Source organism: Triturus cristatus, chromosome 12, assembly GCF_964204655.1.
Source record: "Triturus cristatus chromosome 12, aTriCri1.1, whole genome shotgun sequence".
NCBI classification, from domain to species: Eukaryota; Metazoa; Chordata; class Amphibia; order Caudata; family Salamandridae; genus Triturus; species Triturus cristatus.
Genome location: NC_140595.1, coordinates 556,403,134 through 556,423,337, shown reverse-complemented (window position 1 = coordinate 556,423,337; position 20,204 = coordinate 556,403,134).

Below are 20,204 nucleotides of genomic sequence, written 5' to 3'. Positions count from 1 at the left end.
CCATTTTGCGAACCCCCTTCCGATCCAATAAACTTCATGATACTCTTCCACCAGTTGTGATTTTTTTTATTGGGCTGTTGTAAACGGCATTACCAGCATCAACAGACATCAAAATTTCTTGGGTGATTAGTTCTTGCAAAAGAAAATGTTTCAATCTTGCACGCAGACTAATTTTATTAGTCAAATTAAGGATACAGAACCCAGGACTAATTAATTGAGAATATAATGCTAAGGATGAAGTTGAAATTAAACAGACTAATCCTTTGAAGTTAATGGTGCCACCAATAATTAGGAGGATACCATACAAATTTTTTTGGGGGAAATAATTTTTGCACATATGAAAAATTAAGTTTGACAATTGTATTTTTGCCAGGTGGAAGCTAAAAATACACTAATTTAAGTCTGAGGAGCCAAACTCACAATGACTTTGGCCTGAAATAATTTTCGTGCAATGACCACACTCCACGTTGTTGTATTAGCTTAAAAGGCCATTTATTAGGACAGGGTTGCTAACATTCCATTAAACTTTATTACCATTAACAGCATTATGAATCTTGACATAGAACCGGACAGTTCCATTCTCCCCGCATCATTCACACTAACCCACTTTCAATTTCCCAGATAGTCCATATTCTTTGCATCATTCTTCCCCCTTTCACTCACTGACCTCGTTCCATCTACCCGGTCACACCTTCACTTGCCCTGCAAACATCCTCCCTTGAAGATCCTTCCCTTGCTCGACACATCTCGTGCACTGCCAGTAGTCACCTGTGCTCCTTTCCCCCCAAGGGGTGGATATGCCCGCATGTGACTCACCCCCCCAAAAAATACTGCCAACCAAGGGTGATTTCTTGCCCCACCAGAAATCACGTGCACCTTTCGGCTCTCAGCAATCTGATCTACGGCACCAAATCGACTCATTCCATAAAGCGCTCACCACATCCCGCATTTCCATCATTTAATAAGTATTTACCAAGTCAAAAGGTGCACCCCATCATCTCTGAAAAGACCTGTCTCCTCTTCCTTGAGCCCACTATGTGCAATAACCTTGATGTCCTGAACCAGACAGAAAACCTTCATCGCCCTGATCATCTTCCTCCAGGCCTTATCAATTGCAGCATGTTTCAAGGCCCCCGCCAAATCCTGTGCGGCACTAGCCCAGTCCAGACCACACATGTGCCAGAAGAACTACTTTTGATCACCTCCTAATCCTTCTGCATATGTTGGAACAAGGACAGTCCTGACAATCAACCAAGTAATTTCCCCCTAGATGAATCAGGAGCATGTCCGGGCAGCCCCTCTGCGGAACCAACTTTGTCAGCCATGGTAACAAGGTACCCCAACAAATATCTCCTTTAGCTCACCAAAGCACCTAGTGGTGACAGCTCCGTGAGCCCAGGTTTTGTCCATAAACATGTTGGTCCGCATACTTCGCTGACCAGTGCACAAAGGAATGTCCAACAATCCAGGTACCTGTCTTAGTCCCTGGGCCACTCACGCATCCTATGGCACAAAAAAGAGGCAATTAGCTCAGACAACTTATCTCACCTCCCCCTCCCACCGGGAAAAGTTCCCACTACTTTCATAAATAGTGCTCACAGCACCTCGACCTCCACCTGCCAATCTGAATCCATCCCCAGGATCATCCCAAGTGCGCCTCAGTCATCGCTGCCCCAATGCAGAAGGAATGTGTACCAAACCTAGTCCATTCTCTACCAAGCCTGGGCAAAGTCATGCGAAACACTGTCAACAACAGAAAGGAAGTGACCCTATTGCCATCAGTGTGACACAAAATTCCGGATAAACACCTACTAGGCAACAACTGGAAACCACGCCATTCCCGGACCGGGTACATCTCACTGCTGCCACCCTCACACAGCCACATCCATCTCCCCCTGCCCTCCTGATCCGTCTTAGAATGTCTCAGCCAAATACCCAGCCTCCCCTGCTCCAAGCGAACCTCCCCATACAACACTTACCCCTGGTGAGTGGTATCCAAAATCTCCAAAACTCGGACGCCCCATACATAGCCAAAAAAGCCACCTCAAACTGATCATTGCAACAAAGAGCCAAAACAGCCAACAAATCCTGTAACAGCTCAAACGTAATCGCTTCCCGCAAAGCCACCCTCCTCACACCCATCTCCCTTTCCCACCCTTTCATAACCCAGCCTAGAATCTCATCCTTAGCAGGGTGGAAACCCAAATACAGCTTGCCATAAAAAGAGATTCCAGTAAACTTTCCCACAATAGTTGTGGATGACAAACCTTTGTCAATACAAAATAGAACAAAACACAAAACTCCCTGCTCAGTGTCCTGTCACTCCAGCCGCATCCTCTCTGAAGAAAAGCCCGAAAAGTCCCCAAATTTGCTCCATGCCATTCTGCAACTACTCCTGGTGGACTCTGCCAACGACCTCTCGACCAGTCCCACAACTCTCACTCACCCAGATCCAGATGTCTGCCGGCAAGTGCATCTTGCACACCTCCACTCCTGGTGCCAGCCGGCGGAAACGTTGCCACTGCAAACGAGACGAGGAATCAGCTATATCATTGCTGGCACCCTACACATGCTTTGCCCTGAACACCACATTAAGCTGCAAGCACACCAGTATGAACCTCCTCAACAGCATCAACAACTTAAAGTACCTCGCTCGCTGCCTGTTCACCAGCTTCACCAGTCATGTTGAAAAAAGACCGTCCTGTTCCTCAATTCACTGTCCCAGACTGCCAATGCCACCAACAATGGGAAAAATGCCAAGAAAGCAATGCTCCAGCTTCGAATCCCCCAGTGTACTGGCCGCTCTTCTGTCACCATCTCCCATCCCAAAAAAGATGAAAACTAGGCTACATCTGAAAATATTTGGACCTGCCACACAGTATTTTCCTCCCAAAAAAACCAGGGACACACAGGTCAGCTCGTGCTGCCAACGAAATTCACACTCTATGGTGCGGCAGAACTGCAACCAACATGGCCATGCCAAGGTGCCTACAAACAGTCCTCCCAGCTCTCACCACCCAGCATGCAAATTTCCAGAAACCGAGCAGCTTTTGCATCATCATCAATCCAATCTTCCTCTCCCCAATCACATACATCAGAAGGCCCTATATCTTCACCACTTTCTCCATCGGCAAACAAGCCACCCATCGTGCTAAGTCCAGCTCGATACCCAGGAAATTCATCACCACACTAGGCCCTTCCATCTTCTCGGGAGCCAGCGGCACCCAGAAATCTTGTGCTAAAGACTCAAAATGCTGGAGCGCCCGGACACAGATCCCTGAAGCTCGTGTCTCAACAAACAGAAAATCGTCGAGGTAGTGAGACACTTCCCAGTGGCCACTGCTCTTGCTGAAATCCCACTGCAAAAACGTGCTGAAAAGTTCTAACAGGGCACAAGAAATGGTACAACCCATCTGCAGCACTTTATCCACATAGACGGTGCCCTCAAATTGCATGCCAAGTAAAGAGAAATCAGTAGGGTGAATGGGCAGCAATCGAAATGCGGATTTGACATCACACTTTGCCATTTCAGCCCTCCACCAAAACTTCTTTACCTGGTAAATACCATCAGGTACAGCGATGTTCAGCACTCTGGTATCCTCCATGGCAATTAAATCGTTGACACACCCGCCCTCAGGGCAAGATAAATGATGAATCATCCTATATTCACCCACCCCTTTCTTGGGCACCACCCCCAGCAGAGAAATATTCAAGTCAGGCAGGGGCCACTCAAATAATGGACCTGCTCCTCTGCCCTCAGCCACCTCTGTGCCCAGTTTTGCAGCTACCAGCTGAGGCAGTTCTCTAGCTACCTTCAGATTGTCCGTTCCCAACGCCCCCTGGGACCCTGTTACCCCACCCAAAACCCTTCAGTGAATCCCCATTCCCATCGCAGAGCCACCTCCCTGTCAGGATGCACAGAAAGCCAAGGTTCTGAGGCCTCCACCTTAATTGGGTTAGGGGCTCTTAGGTCCAGACTGCCCGACCTCTAGAGGCCTTCCATTGTTCCACGAGGCCGGAGAGTGTAAACAATGCTTGATGGGGTGGTGTCCCCTGCACTTGGAATATTCATGCTTAAGTTTACAGGGATGCCAGGAGCAGAAACCATTGTTGAAGTTCCAATATGCCCCAGTGGTGGATCCTGCTGACTTTAGTGCCTATACCACTCCCTGTGAAGCGGGACAGGGCTGAAAGGACCGATAGTTCACAGGCAGGCCACTGGCCATATGTGTGGAAGCCGATGGTTGAGTGGACATCATCCACTGCTATACCCACCAGTGTGGCCTATGAATCATTCATCACTCCATTCAAACACCCACATACCTGCAAGACCTACTCTCAACTCTAGAGTCCTCAATGTCCCGCACTGCCCACCAATCACCTTTACCTGTTAATACAGGTCTGCCCATGGCCATATCCAAACACCAGTCTGGTGCCTCCTTTCTCCAACAGGCTGCTCCAACCTGGGGGTATCCCTCAAACCACCGGGCCCATGAGCCGCATAGGCTCCTACCCTATCTGGCCTTTGCTCATGGTCCTCAGGCACCCAAACCCACAGTCGCCTTTGTCTAGGGCCCATCTGGCCGTAGGGTCTGACCAGCTCATCCACCATCAGTGGTTCCTTGCCACAGGGAGAAGGGCAGCTGCCCTATCCATGGCCTCGCAGATTCTAGCCCAGCGCTCCTCTGTATCTTGAACGAGCAGGTGCTGCTCATGAATGAGCTCCTCCAAATCTACACCCTGCCACTTACTTGGCTGTAGGTCCCTGGGGCCCAAGGGTCCTTCATGTCCCACAGGGGCCACTGAATCCTCATGCTGTGAAGTGGAGGTGACCAAGCCCCCACCCTGGAGCCAGTACCAACCAACTTGCCTTTTTTGAAGGGCTGGGCCCCCTGCATCTCTAAACTCCCTGGGGAGGGCCTTGCCAAGAGGTCTAAAGGCCCAGCCCCCCCAGTGATGAGCACACACACATTGCCTGCCACTTCTGAGGGAGCGCATATCTGCATGGCCTCCAAATCAACAGGCCCCATCCCCCACTCTCATTCAAAGCCTCTCCCTCCTGCACTGAGGAGAGGTGAACCGGGAGGCTCTTCTGCCTGCCCTGTGCTTACTCACTGCCGGAGCACACTTCATGCTCCTACCGTGCCCTGCCCCAGGCTTCTTACCCGCAGCAAACTGCTGCAGCAACACTGCCCAATGCAGAACATGTCTGTCTTTGCATGCCAACCCAGGCCTGGTCAAGTACGCCAGGCCTGTGCAAGGTAGCCCTACCTGCCCCCAGCGTCAACAACGCCCCCAGACCACCTTGTTGCCTGATGTCACCATGCCTGCTCCATTGACCGCCTTGCAGCAACACAGGTAAGCCTACAAGGCTAACCTAAATGGTCCTTAACCTAAAAACTGTCTCCCAATCCCGGTGGTGCTTGGCATCAGAAAGAGGCTGGATACGCTTCTCCTGGTGCCTATATAGCACCCTCAACAACCCGCCCCCTCCTCTAACCTATCCCCACCCTGTCCTGAGGTCTGTACAAAGCACCCCGGGGGAAGACTGGTCCGTGACTTTCACTTCCCCTAGGGGCCGACAGTTTCAAATGGCAAAATAAGGTCTCACCTATCAGGAAACAATTCATTGACATTTCAGCTTCTGAGATCAGTTGATTAATTTAGCAACAAATGCACATATTGTTCTTTTTTATGCAAATTTCGTCTGACCATCCAAAGCAATGGTATTACCCTCATGAACTTTGCACCATTGTCTTCTAAAGGGGTTGGTGTGATGCCGCTGGCTCATCATGTTTTCAATCAGTTTTTAATGTGTATTGCTTGGTTTCCTCTTCTTGAATTCTGAGGTACATACATTTATCATATGCAGAATTGATACAGTAATAACTTGATAGTCAATGTTAAAAATAAGCCATTTAAGACTTGATCTTGAAATAAACACAACATATTAAATAGAAATAGTAAAAATATTTATTGGAGGACAGAAAAATAAAGCTGTTTTAAGTCACAGTAAAAAGATGAAACAATACTTCGGAAAAACAAACTGGGAGGCCAAAAATCTAAAAAGTTCCAAGACATGAAGGAGATAAAATAGACTCTTATTAACTTTATATAATGATCCTGTTTTACCGCCACAGTGGAAGGCTTGCTTCGCATACTACTCCACAATTCCACAATTTAATCTAAGAGGGTCAGGTATCTCGAGAGTCAGTTGGGGTAAATGCAGATATATGCAAATTATCATAAAGGTCCGACTTTTAATGAGGAACTCCCAAAAGTAAAATATTTCCAAACTCGAAGTTTATGACGTTTCTTTAAAAAAAAGTGCATACATTGCATACATTTTGTGCAAAACGGTGCCACTTTACAAATCTAACCTAAGCAATATTAATTGACGACAGACATCAAGAAATAAGCAAGGAGGAAATCAACTAAATATGTATAAACTCAGAATAGAACTGAAAAATCCCTCCTTGTCAGCAAAACGTCCTACACTTCAGATATCTTGAACCTATTTCCACCTAACATATATTGCTAATGTGGAATCCTTTTGTGTGCAAGGGTGTCAGAGCCCGGTCAAGCGGGTACAGATCACACAGGGGTTCTGGGGACCTACATGTTGTGGCTGCAGTCGTTTGCCAGTAATGTCCTGGGGTCAGTCCTACTATGGTCCTGCAAAATGGGCTAAGAGCAAACAACCCTTTCCACACTTGACTCTGAGTCATATGGTTCTCAGGGAGGTAGTGCTGTGGGTACAAGCTCAGAACTCAAAAAGTCAACGAACATACACAATAACTTCAATGTCTAGCCCTATGCTTGTATTCTAGAAAAGAAAGTACTTTCTAAATTCACACCATTAGTCAATACAACATAATTCAATCCAATTTACAGGGTAGTGATCCTGGTTACAACTCTCTTGTGTGCACTACACCTCTAATCTCCCTTAGTGCTATTGCCCACCCAGGTGACCCTAGTTGAATGCCTTCCCCGGCAATTATGATAGAAATGTGGCTCACCTGCTGATTTTGGTTCCCCACAATTCAAATGTACAATCAGTTCACTTATTTACTCATGCTCTTACACATATGCAATCTTTAACCATGAACCTGGCAGCTCACTCCTACTGCAGTCATGTAGTTCAATGGTGGCCACTAGGGATGCCATGGTGGCTACACATGTACCTTTTCTGTTCTGAGAGCAGCCGCATTGGTTTATCTGTAGTCGGTCAGTTTGTTCTGGCACCACTGTGAGGGTGCTCATACTGGCTGGCAGGCAGACACCATCAATGCTTACACAGCAGTCCCTTGGTTATTCTGCAGAGCACTCCCATACTTGGTCATGAAGAACTTGGAGCTGGAAAAAAGCGGATTGGTTTGGATCCCACTTTTATAAACCCTTTCTCGACAGGTAATGTGGATTCACTGTCTGAAACTTCAGAACTAATTTGGGGTAGTTCTTCTTCAAGTGTCCTTCCCAGGATGCTCTCCAGATACATTGTTTGTGTAAAGGTATGCTTTTTACAGCAGGAAGCACTGGGTCTGTCTCCAAACTGGAGCACCCGCATCATGAGTACAATTTAGCGTGAGATTTCTTCACCAGTGTTCAAAAAGCAATCATTTGGGAAAAGAGTAATGAATAGGCAGGAATACAAAGAAAATCCTGCTTGCAGCAATCAATAAATAAGAAAAATGTTAATGTATCAATTGTTTACATGACAATACCAAACAACGACGAGGTGCTACATGTGACGGCTCAGTGCAAGTGAAATAAAGTGCCAAGAAAAAGTGTTAGACAGGAAAGATACAGTGCGCACAAACCAAAAGAATCTCAATCAATAGAGGAAATCTAATAAATAAGAACATGAATTCAGTTCAAATCACATATTCAAGTTCCACAATAGTCCTTTCATTGATGCGCATATGGTTAAGACATCATAGTTGACATTTTGACCACTAAAGAAATCAAAAGGTGGGGTCTTCCTCAGGACATGAGTAGCAACCGTGGGCATGAATGCGAGTCCTCCATGCAAATGAGAGGAACCCGGGAAGCATGCAAGTTGAGTGTCAAAACTCTTCACCACAAAAACGTTGTCAGTCACAGTCTGTAAGAGTGCTGGACAACATGCAACCTGAAGTAGTAATCAGGAGTAGACAGGCCTGGCCCAGAAGCTTTTTCACCTTGAATAACAGAAACTGCGGTCCCCGTCTCATGCCTACTTTATACCAACTGGCTGTGCTCAGGAAGAGCTAATCAGCAACCCCTTACTTCCAAAGTCTTTATGGAATTTCTAAGGTTAACCCTCCAACGGAGTTTCCAGGACAGCCAAGTAGGTCTCAATATGGGCCGCGAGCTTTGCCGAAACTCATGAGGCGCATTAGCAGAGTATCTATCATTAGAGGAAATCCTCTCTTACCCATAGCGCACCTTAGAGAGTGCGTCACATACTAGGTCATATAAACACTATCTGACCCTGTTTTATTCACTCTTCAAATTTTTCACATTTAAAGGCCCTGGCTGAAACATGTTGACCACAGTGGATGAGGGAGACCATAGTGCTCTCCAAGTACATCCGGCGCTTTGTTTTTACATACTGCCAAAGGCCCACCAATAAAATAACCCTCCTGGGTAGTGGGACCCAAGGACAGTTTTTTTAACCTAGATGTACACACCATCACTGCACACTCACTCACCAATACCCGCTCTGCTTTAAACAGGTGTTATAGCACACCCGGGGCACATTAGGTGCCACCGGGTGGGGCCCGATGATAAAGCATGCCACCAACTAGGTTGGTGGGTGAGGGCTTTCGTAAGAACCAGACGTTTCCTCTACCTGAGAAAACACACAAACTGCTTTCATTCTTAGGCTAGTTCTTGTTGATTATTTATTTAACATTAGAGCCTCCTCGATTGAGGAATAGCGGCGGCCCTGATCCTTTTTGACCTCTCAGCAACACTGAACACCATATCCCACCACACCCTTATCAAGAGGCTACATCACATCAGAATCCAAGGAAACACCCTCAAGTCGATCACCTCCTTCCTTACTGGAAGAACACAGAGAATCCACCTTTCTCCTTTCACCTCCGGCCTATGAACATCATCTGGGGTGTCTCTCAAGGATCATCCCTCAGCCCCACACTAGTCAACATATACATGACTCCCTCGGCCAGCATCTTCAGATCCCACAGAATGAACATCATGTCTGACTTAGACAACACTGAGCTGATCCTCTCACTATCAGAAGACCCCTTCACAACAAAGGCCAACTTCCAGAGGTTCACAATGGGCATCACAGACTTGATGAAGAAAAACTGGCAAAGACTCAATACACACAAAACGGAAGTGATGATCTTCGGGAACAACACCTCCACGTGGAATGACTCCTGCTGGCCTTCAGAACTTGGACCAGCACCCACCCCGACAGATCACAAACGCAACCTCAGCATCATCCTGGACAACAAGCTCACCATGAAAAACCAGATCAACGCAGTTTTGTCCACCTGCTTACTCACTCCTCGCATGCTCCTAAAGACCTTCAAATGGCTCCCAATCAAATGCAGATGAACCATCACCCAAGCCCTAGTCACCAGCCAGCTGGACTACGGCAACATGCTCTACATAGGAATCACCACGCAACTCCTGAAGAGGCTAAAGACCATACAGAATTCTGCATCCAGACTGATCCTTGACCTCCCCAAATGGACACACATCACCCCCCACCTCAAGAACCTCTACTGGCTCCCCATTCAGAAGAGATATCAATTCAAGATGCTGATCCACACCTACAAAGCCCTTCACAAGCATGGGCCAGCATACATCAACAACCATCTGACTTCCACCAACCCTCCAGACCCCTACACTCTGACTCCCTCTCCCTCACACACACCCCCTACATCCACCGAAGCAACGGTGGAGGGTGCTCCTTCTATCTCACGGCAAAATCCTGGAACAGCCTTCCCTTTCACCTCCTGACCCCATCCTCTCTTATCAAATTCAGGAAAGGACTCAAGGCCTGGCTGTTCGACTGAACTTCACAGTTTGCTCTCAGCACCTGGATATCTTCGCAGGTGATTAGCTGCACTCAATAAATCTGATTTGATTTGATTAGAAACACAGTCAGTTGATCATGTTCCTTGTGATTCTAGCACTATGTAGATAGCATGGCGTGAGCAAGCTCTGCTTATTCACCCTACTTTTAAAATGACTAGATAAAATCCACTCATTCCGTAGCTGTAGGTGAGAATGAGGAATCGGTGAGCAAATTTCAACACTTGGAAACGTAAAGCAGTATTTTAACTCCATCAGTGAAAATATTCGCCACAGATATGTAAGCTTTCAGAATGCATGTGTCTCAGATGAGCATGAGGAGAACCGACTGTGTCTTTGTTGTGCAGCTTTGGAAGCTTAGCATAACAAACAAAACCACAAGCTTTAACATATCAGGTCTTCTGCCATAAATTGCATTAATTAGCAACAGATTGCAAAATTATGCAAAAACGTGAGAAGAAAAGAATGTTCGAAAGAGGCTGCCTTTCCCGTGCATCCAAATACATTATAAACATTTACTTATCTTGGATTGCTGAGTCGTTGTCTTTCACAGACCCCAGGACCTGAGCTCTGGGGATTTTTAAACTGCATCACGAAATATAAACAGCTGCAAGGGAAACTCGCATGACTAGGAAAGGTGCCACCAAGCAATTAGCAGTCAGATGTTTTCTTGAGCTCGAAAATCATATGTATTCTAACTGCTCGGTGGTTGTGCTCAGTTCAAAGATTCTAATATCAGCAAAAGAACCTGACATTTGGTTGTTTTGTTTCAGGTTTCTAATTGTATTTAATGTTCTAGGGAAACATTATTGGTTTGCATTTCTATAAACCCCTTCTGTTTTTATAAGGTCTTTTGATCTTATATTTATCAACGAATGTCTGGATTATAAGAACCGCAAACAGGTCGAATTATATATGGTTAACAGTGAATTAAGGGGATGTTTTTTTACTGGGGGTCAAGCTTCTGATAAAGGATGTCATGGCTATGACCTGAATTCTAAAGCCACTGAAATTTGCCAGTTAGAGAGCAATGCAACATTCACCCCTACCCTTCCTAGAATTTCAGTAAAAATAAAAGTGCATCCTCCTTTTAGTAACCATTTTCCACATATTTAAATGTTTTTTAATGATCTGTTTTATCCCCATGTCAAATTAAGAGCACATTGCGCTATAGCAACATCATACAGTATGCCTTGCTGAGATTTTGGTAAGAGTCCTTTATAATGACCTCCACGTTAAGTTTTTCAACTAAAATGTTAACATTGGGTATTTGGGAAAAGAATCGAGAGATGTGCAGGAAAATGATAAATGGTTTCTGTAGGGAGCAAATGATTTTTGCATGAGAGATAGCAAAGAAATAATGATATAGAAGTTTTGTTTTCATGAGCAATGAAAATGAAATGTGTTGCCAAAAAGAGTTTAAAATGAGTAACATTAATTACATAGAAATAATCGTTGAAAATGTTTGCGTTAATATCAGAATAATATGAATTATGAAGACTAAAATGAGTTTATGAAATGGAGCTTTTCATGTGAGCAAATAACTGAATCTGTTTATTCCTCCTAGAGAAACTGCCCGTTTTACAGAAAAGACCTCAAACCACTGTCATAATTTTGTTTGCTTTTTAACATAGGCTGCTGCAGAGAAATGTATTTGTCCTTCATTATGAATATTGTGTTATTTTCTTGATGATAGCTGTGTGGTTGGGATGTTGTACGGAACTTCCTACTGTTCGGGGAAATGTTTACTTTTTTGATAACCGCTCTAGTAAGATGTTGCAACTTGTCAATAGTGTGCACGAGTTAAGGAAAAGGATTATTGTGGTTTCCTCTGCTGAAGGATGAAGATGACCGCATGGCTCATAACAAAGAACTTTTGAAAGTGAGGTGCTACGGAAGTGGTGTGACTGTACGCCCCATGCTCTTGAACCAATGAGAACTGTGAATTGCTTGGACTTCGCTACAAATTTAGGGATGACTTTAACATTTAGGGTATAGTTAATTGTGTTAGAACACTCACTCGGTGAGCGCGGTGTGGCTTAGGCAGACCTGTGAGCTGTTTCCTTTAGCTCTATTGGCTGAAGCTGACTGAAGCTGACTCCTTAACTTTTCTCCTTATACCTTTGTGAGGTTGCCCCATCTTTCCCTTCCGGCTGGAGGATTAGCTCTTCAGACTATTAGCACACTGTGCTATAGTATTTCTTTAGGTTCATATGATAATCTGTTTGCATTGATTTGCTACAATGCTCTTTTGTCTCTCTTCCTATCCATTCAATTATGCTCGTCTAAATGAGATGTTATTGTGAATTAATTTCTTGTATGATGAACTATATTTGGAAATTGTGACTTTGTATGACTATTTCATTTGCTTACAAAAGAATTAGATAAAACTAAGTGATTAGTAAAACTGAGTCTGTCATTTAATAATGATCATGATTAATGTGTTTTGCCCATATAAAGTATAGATTTTTTTAGAATATTCCCTTTGTTGTAGGTCATACAGGTATAATGTAGGGTATAATCCATCATAACAGTTGTCTGTCCCTGTCAACTCTCAAAAGGTTCATCGGAGTACTAGTTATTGGTATGGCCAAAACTTAGTTACATCAGTGAAATAACTTTCAGTTATTAATTTGGTTATGTGTGGTAAATATATGTTTTCCCCATGTTTTCGCTGCATCAGTTTTTGGTAGCAGAGGATGGTTAGTGAGATTGATTATACTGACAATTGTTTTGTGATGGAGATTTTTATATGTTATTAATATTGTTTACGTCCCTTGTTTATATGGTGGTCAGACCGGTTGACCTTAAAGGAATTGAGTTAGCACGTCCTAAGTAGGCCTAAAATCCCCAGATAAGCCCAAGGCCATGTCTTAGTGTGGCATAAACTAAGTAGAATTACTTTGTCTGCTATTGATGCATTGCTGAGCGATGGTCAGATTGTCGGTATTGCACAGGGAACTTTGAAGTTTGTATAGTGGAGATTTATTTGGGTATCTTTAGAATTCACATCTGGACAAGTCCTGAAAGTTTTTACTTGAGATAGAGCAGAATTACGCTGGTCGAGGTTTTACTAGTAGCGGTAGAATTCTTACAGTGAATTATATCTATCCTTCTTTTAATGGAGCAGACAAGCTGAATTGTCTTATGTTTTCCAATCTTGTTTGTTTAAAAGTTCTTTCAATTGTTGCTGTGTGTTGTGCTGCTATTGGTTGGTTGGTGTGAGTCGCGCTGGATTTGGTCAGTGTGAACCAATTATATTTCTTAGAAGTGTGGAAGGAGTGCTTGAATAGGGGTTTAGCATTCGAAACAAAATGAATTTGTTAAAATTGTTGAAAACTTAATTTAGAAAGGATGAGCCTATATCCATTAGAGAGGGAATACCTGTAGCTCCTGAGGGTACGTCTGCTTCATTTATGTCATTAGAAAAGGGTTACCGTACATGTACATGGTTGGAAATTGGGTGAAGTATACAGAAAGAGATGGTAATTTAGTATTTCCAGAGTATGGTACTTTTAATACCAGGAATTTAGAGAATTTGAGATATCAGTTGAACGAGTTGAGACCAAGTCCTAGACCTATGCAGTATGAAGCGCTTGAGGAATGGGAACATGAGGCATACAAAAGGGATAGAGATCGGACAGAGAGTAAATACAGAAACACTGTGAGTAGGTACTCAGAAGCAAAATGGGATGCACAGATGAAGAAATGGAGAAGAGATGTAATAGCTATGGCTGAAGGAATGTATCCGGTTGTTTTGGTGGAGAATAGAGAGGGAAGAAAGTGTAAAGAGAAGAAGAAGAATATACCAGAAACAGAAACAGATCCAAATGAGGTTGCTGATGAGTTGTTAGATGAATTATTGTTGGACAGACCTCCACCATATGTGCAGGAACAAGAGAGATCTTCACCAAGTGCTCCATTGATTGATTGTAGTGAGTCAGGCGAAAGCAGACTTAACAAAAATAATTAATCAGCTGAATTTTAATGCAGATGCTTTGTCAATTCCAGTGACTATTGGTCCTATAGTTCCATTATATAGTGATGGACAGGGCATTTCACAAGTACATGCTTTAACAGTTCCTTCAGTTCTAGATAAGACTTTTAATCCCATAGCGAATGACAGGATTAGTAATGTGCGAGAGAAACAGAGTCATTAATTGACATTTCAGAGAGGTCAATGGAAACTCCAAAATGTGGAGTACATATTGATCCAAGGAGATTGATGCAGAATGCGAAAGGTGACACCTACTTCAGGGGGTTCATTAGGACCTTCGCCAGAGGAATTGGATAAGTGGATTAGAGGAATGACATCTAATAAGGTTGACAAGAGCATGGATGTGAGTAAATTGAAAGCGGATTTGGAAGAAATGATATTAGGTACAATTAGTCCAGAGATATTGAGTAGGTATCAGGAATAAGAATTGTTATTCTTGTGTAAGAATATTACAAAGAGAGCGAGGAATCTACATGAGAGGTTTGCTGAAGTTGCACAGACATATGGTGTGGATATAGAAAAGTCGAAAGCTTTGCAAACAACATACAGATTGGATTTCAGTGACACGGATATGGAGAGTTTGAATGCTTCAGGTAAACGATTGCAGATTAAAGAGTTAATTAGCAGATTGAGACAATGGGGTGATTTGGATTGTTGGAAAGGCAGATGGGCCAAAAAGAAGGAAGAAACTGTTGTGAATACAGTGGCATTGCCATTGTATCCAGTGAGGGAAACAAGTACAGAGGTGATTCAAATGATATATCCAAAAGAGAAATACCAGGAGGTGGGTATGGTAATGTCCCATGGTCAAGACAGGATAGATTGCCATTTACAAATTAATTTCCCAGATTGAGAGAGAAACCAGAGGAGTGGTACAAACGGGTAGAGAGGTTAGAGAAAGTTTCTAAAGTCTTATGGAAAGATTTAGACAGTTTGTTTGATATTTTTGTTCCAGTAGATTTGTGGGTTGAGTGTAAAATTGCTGTAGATTGGTCGAAAGAAGAATTTCCAAGAGATGCAAAAACTGGAGCACCATCTGACGAGGTGATGAGAAAATATAATCAGGTTATCACTTATCTGAAGGGGAAGATTTCACCTAAAGAGAGAGATTGAGTAAAAATAGATAGAACTACTCAAGAAACGAAAGAGACAGTGCATGCATACTATGAAAGACTTCTTCAAGTATTTAAACAGTATAGTGGCAGTGAGAATATCACTGACAGAGATATGGGTAATTTTGTATATATATTTGTGTTTGGATTGAGACCAGAGATTAGTATGATGATTCAACAGCATTTGATTTGTTGGCAGAGTAAAATTATTGATGAGATACTGCAATATGCGAAGTATTTTAGTGATGACATTCAAATGAGACAAACAATGTTGAAAGAGAAATTAATGTGGGCTCAGATGAAAGCGGCTCAGAAAGATGATTTTGTCTATTTCCGTCAGACTCAGACAGGTTTTCAGGAAAAAGGTCAGAAAGTTCAGGATGCTCAGAATACTGCTACTACTGTTATGAAGGGTGGTGGAAGAGGTAGAGCTAACAAAGAGGACTTGAAAAAGAAATGTCATGTTTGTGGTAAATTGGGACATTGAAGACTCGAGTGTAAGAGTTTGTTGGCAAACACAGGTAATACAGGTGTAAATGAGATGAATCGGATGCAAAATCAGAATTCTCAAGTACAGGATGGGAGAGGAGAAGGTGCACAAATACCTCAAGCTCCTGTGCCAAATCGAAATGTGAATGGTCAAATACAGAGATACAGTGCAAATGTGGGTTTTCATAGAGATGAATCAGTAAATCCAAATGTACAATTGGCTTCACAATATTAGTTCTAGTGGCAAGAAAGTGATTCAGATACATCTCAATGACTCTGCCTGAGGGGATGTATGACGTTACAACGCATGCTGTTACAACGCATACTGTTACAACAAAAGTTTTACAACGCGAGTGCATTGACAACGCAGGACATTACAACGCAAGTCTTTACATTGACTTGCACTAGATGGCGTGCTAACATTAAAAAAGTGTAATTTACTATTCCAACTCCAGTCCACGTAACAGTAGGGTAGGTGTTGGGATAGTAAACTACACTATTTTTAATGTTAGCACGCCATCTAGTGCAAGTCGATGTAAAGACTTGCGTTGTAATGTCCTGCGTTGTCAATGCACTCGCGTTGTAACAGTTTCGTTGTAATGGTAGTGCGTTGTAAAAGTTGCGTTGTAAAGGTTGTTCCCCGCCTGAGGGGAAGAGGAGTGCATGCTTGGCACATCCCTAGAGGTAGATCAGTGTGGTCCTTTTGTGGATGGTGAAGTAAAAGTTAATGTGATAAAATTCCTTGTAGACACTGGTGCTACCCGTTCCACTGTAAGAACTGTGGAAATTCCTAACTTACCCCTCTCGGGAGATACTATCCAAGTTGTAGACATTTCAGATCAATTGATCAAAACTCCATTAACAAAATCAATGAAAGTGCAAATTGGAGAATTTCGAGATTTGCATCGTTTTGTGGTGTGTGACACAAGTCCAGTTAACCTTTGGGGTTATGACTTGCTGCATAAGATGAATTGCACCATTTATTACACATCAGATGGAACAGCATTACATACGAAAGATGAAAATGTTGTCTTTAAGATGGCAAGGCAAAAGACAAAGGTGATGATTTGTATCCTTTATTTACAGTGAAGGGTTTGCCTGTTGAATTAAGAGATACTGTGTTGACTGTGGGATTTTTCAGGGAAAGATATCGGATTAATGAAAGGAGTTGATCCTATTCAAATTTCAGTCAAACAAGGTGCAGAATTTCCAAAGACTGCTCCTTACAAAATGAGTCCTGAGACAATTGCAGGAGTAACACCTGTGATTGAAATGATGATTGAACAAGGTATTCAAAACGAAATGTTAAGCAGTCCTTGTAATTTGCCTATAATAGGAATTAAGAAACTATGTGGTAAATATAGGGTTGTTCAGGATTTAAAGAAAATAAATCAGATAGTGATCCCTTGTTGTCCAATTATGCCAAATCTGCAGTGATTCTTTACCAAATTCCATGTGATGTGGAGTGGTTCACAGTGATTGATTTGTGTTAGCATTTTTCTCTATACCTTTGCATCCCGATATTTGTTTGCATTTCGGTTCGGGCACAGTGTTTTAGCATGGTGCCGAGTTCCTCAAGGGTATACCGAGAGCCCCACAATCTTCAATCTGATTTTGAAGAGGTGCTTAGAGTCACTGGTAATGCCCAATGACGCAGTCCTGGTACAATATATTGATGATCTGCTAGTTGCATCAAAGATGAGAGAGGCCTGTGTGACACATACTAGTGCTCTACTGAATCATTTGCAGTAGGTGGGCATAAAGTGTCACCAGTGAAATTAAAACTTTACCAGAAAGAAGTTCTTTATTTGGGGCACAAAATTGAAAAGGGAGTTGGGAAAGTGTCACATGATTGAATAAATGCAATCTTGCAAATGAAACCACCCGAGACCCAGAAAGAAATTTAGATGTTTTTGGGTATCGTCTGTTACTGTAGACAGCGGATCAATGGGTTTTCTTTAACAGCCAAACCATTACAAAGAGTGCCTCACAAAGATGTGTTAGATCTGATTCAATTGAAAGAGGTGTGTATGACGGCATTCATTGAGTTGTGGGTAAGTCTGGGTGGTGAACTCCGCTCCGCTTGCGTAGTTTGAGGAGTTTTCTGCACTCTGCGTTACGCTGAGCTCGCAGAATTCCAAAAAACCCCACTCCGCTGAGTTTTTTCCCTCGCCCATGTTCATGAACGTCAAGTTGGCGAGAGAAGGAAATCCACCTCCTGACGGGATTTTTTCTTGTTCGCGATCTTTACCATCAAGTTGGTGAGCATGAGCATGGAAAATCAACCTCCCGGTGAGATTTCTCAATGCGAGCGATCAGATTTCTCATTGTGAGTGGTCGCATATGCTCACGACCACTCACGTTGCGAAACCGCCCACTCGCATTGAGAAAGCTACCGCTTGAGTAAAAATCTACTCGAGTGGCAGAAAGGAAGCAGCGCCCGCTTGCGCTCTGCATGATGCTGTTCATGATGATTGCACAGTGCGGACAAGCACCTGGCACTGAAAATCACCACGAACTGCATTTATCTATAGAAACCCCACTGCTCGCGGAGCTCTGAGTAGTGCGGCAGAGTTTTTTTTGCACCCCGCAAACTCCCCCCAAGCTTAGTTGCGGGACAGCCTTTGTCGAGTACCAGCATTGGGAATGCCAGATTTCAACCAGGACTTTGCATTGCTCTGTTGTGGAGAGACGATTGGGCACTTTCAGTTCTAACGCAAATGCATGGAACAGCACGTCGTCCAGTGGCATATTTTTCTGCTACTCTTGATTCTGTGGCTGCAGCATTACAAGGTTGTTTGAAAGCAGTTGCTGCTACTTGTGTAAGATTGGAACAGAGTGAAGCAATCGTGATGGGACATCCATTGAGGGCGTTTGTGCCACATTCAGTTAAGATTTTGTTAACACGAACTCGAACACAGCATCTTACAAGTAGTAGGTTGACAGAATATGAATGAGTGATTTTAAGAGCTAAACATGTGATTGTGACAAGATGCACAAATTTGAATCCTGCCACATTGTTGCCCAATCCAAATTGTGAAGTGGTGATGGATGAAGCGGATTATATTTGTCTGGATTTGACTGAGTTGTGTACAAAACCAAGACCTGACATAAAAGATACTCCATTACCTGAATCAGATTGTGTGATGTTTGTGGTTGGATCTTACTTGAGAGATGAAAAGGGTACTTTGCGAGCTTCCTATGCAGTTTGTACAGTGGCTAATGTCATTGAAGCTTCATGCATAAAAGGTGTAAAATCTGCACATATTTTAGAACTAGTGGCATTGACAAAAGCGTGTTGCTTTGGAAAGAGTTTGAGGGTAACCATATTGACTGATAGTCAGTATGGTTTCGGGGTGATTCATGATTTTGGACAATTGTGGTCCCAACGTGGTTTCTTGACCTCATCAGGTTAACGAATTCGAAATGAAGAATAAGTAAAGACCTGTTGTTGGCACTACAATTGCCCAAAGAAATTGGGGCTGAGAAATGTTCAGCACATAAATCTGGCAGTGATTATATCACTGTTGGAAATAGGTATGCTGATGAAGTTGCACATTATTGTGCACTAAACTCAATTTCGATCAACAAAATTATACAGATATCTGATGAAAAAGTGTGCATCCTGATGTTCTCATCTATAGAATCTTGGGAAGAAATTAGGCAGTTGCAGGAGGAAGCAAGTGTTGAGGAAAAAGAAAACTAGCTCAAGGCAGGATGTTCACATAGGGAAGAAGATGAAGTGTGGATCTACACTGATGGAAGACCAATAATGCCAGATAGCTTGTTGTCCAAAATGGGGAGGTTGTGTCATGGTCCTACACACATAAGTAGAAACGCTATGATTAGGTTGTTTAAACAGTCATGGTTTAACCCTAAATTTAGTGTCATTGAAGAAAGCCTTTGCCAGAGGTGTTAGTTGGGTACAAATTGGAAAAGCAGCTGGTCCATTTACACAATTGCAACCTGATTTCATAGAACTACCACCATGTCATGGACTAAGATATGTTCTAGTGATATCTGTCTGTTTTCTCGTTGGGTGGAAGCTTATCCAACAAGATGCAATGATAGCTTAACTGTTGCTAAATTGTTACTGAGAGAGATCATCCCAAGATTTGGATTTCCAGTCTCTTTAAAATCAGATAGTGGGACAGATTTTAATAATGAAATAATTTGAATGATTTATTCTGCATTGAAAACTGAACAAAGATTGCACTGTGCCTAGTGACCAGAAGCATCAGGTGTGGTTGAGCAAGTGAATGGCACAATTAAGTCTAGATTTGCAAAAGTGTGTGCGTCCACTACACTGAAATGGCCAGATGCATTGCCATTAGTCCTGTTGAGTCTCAGACGTATAATTTTGAAAAATAGGGGGCGCCTGCAAAATTGATAATTCACCCTAGCAGGGAAAAGCAGAATAGGTAAAGGGAGGGAAAGGATGATTAAAACAAAGTGTGCAAAAATATATAGACTCCAGATAATATACCAGTGATATATTATTGAATTTCAAAATACATTTAAAAACATGAAAGAAGCTACCAATTTAAGTTCACAAA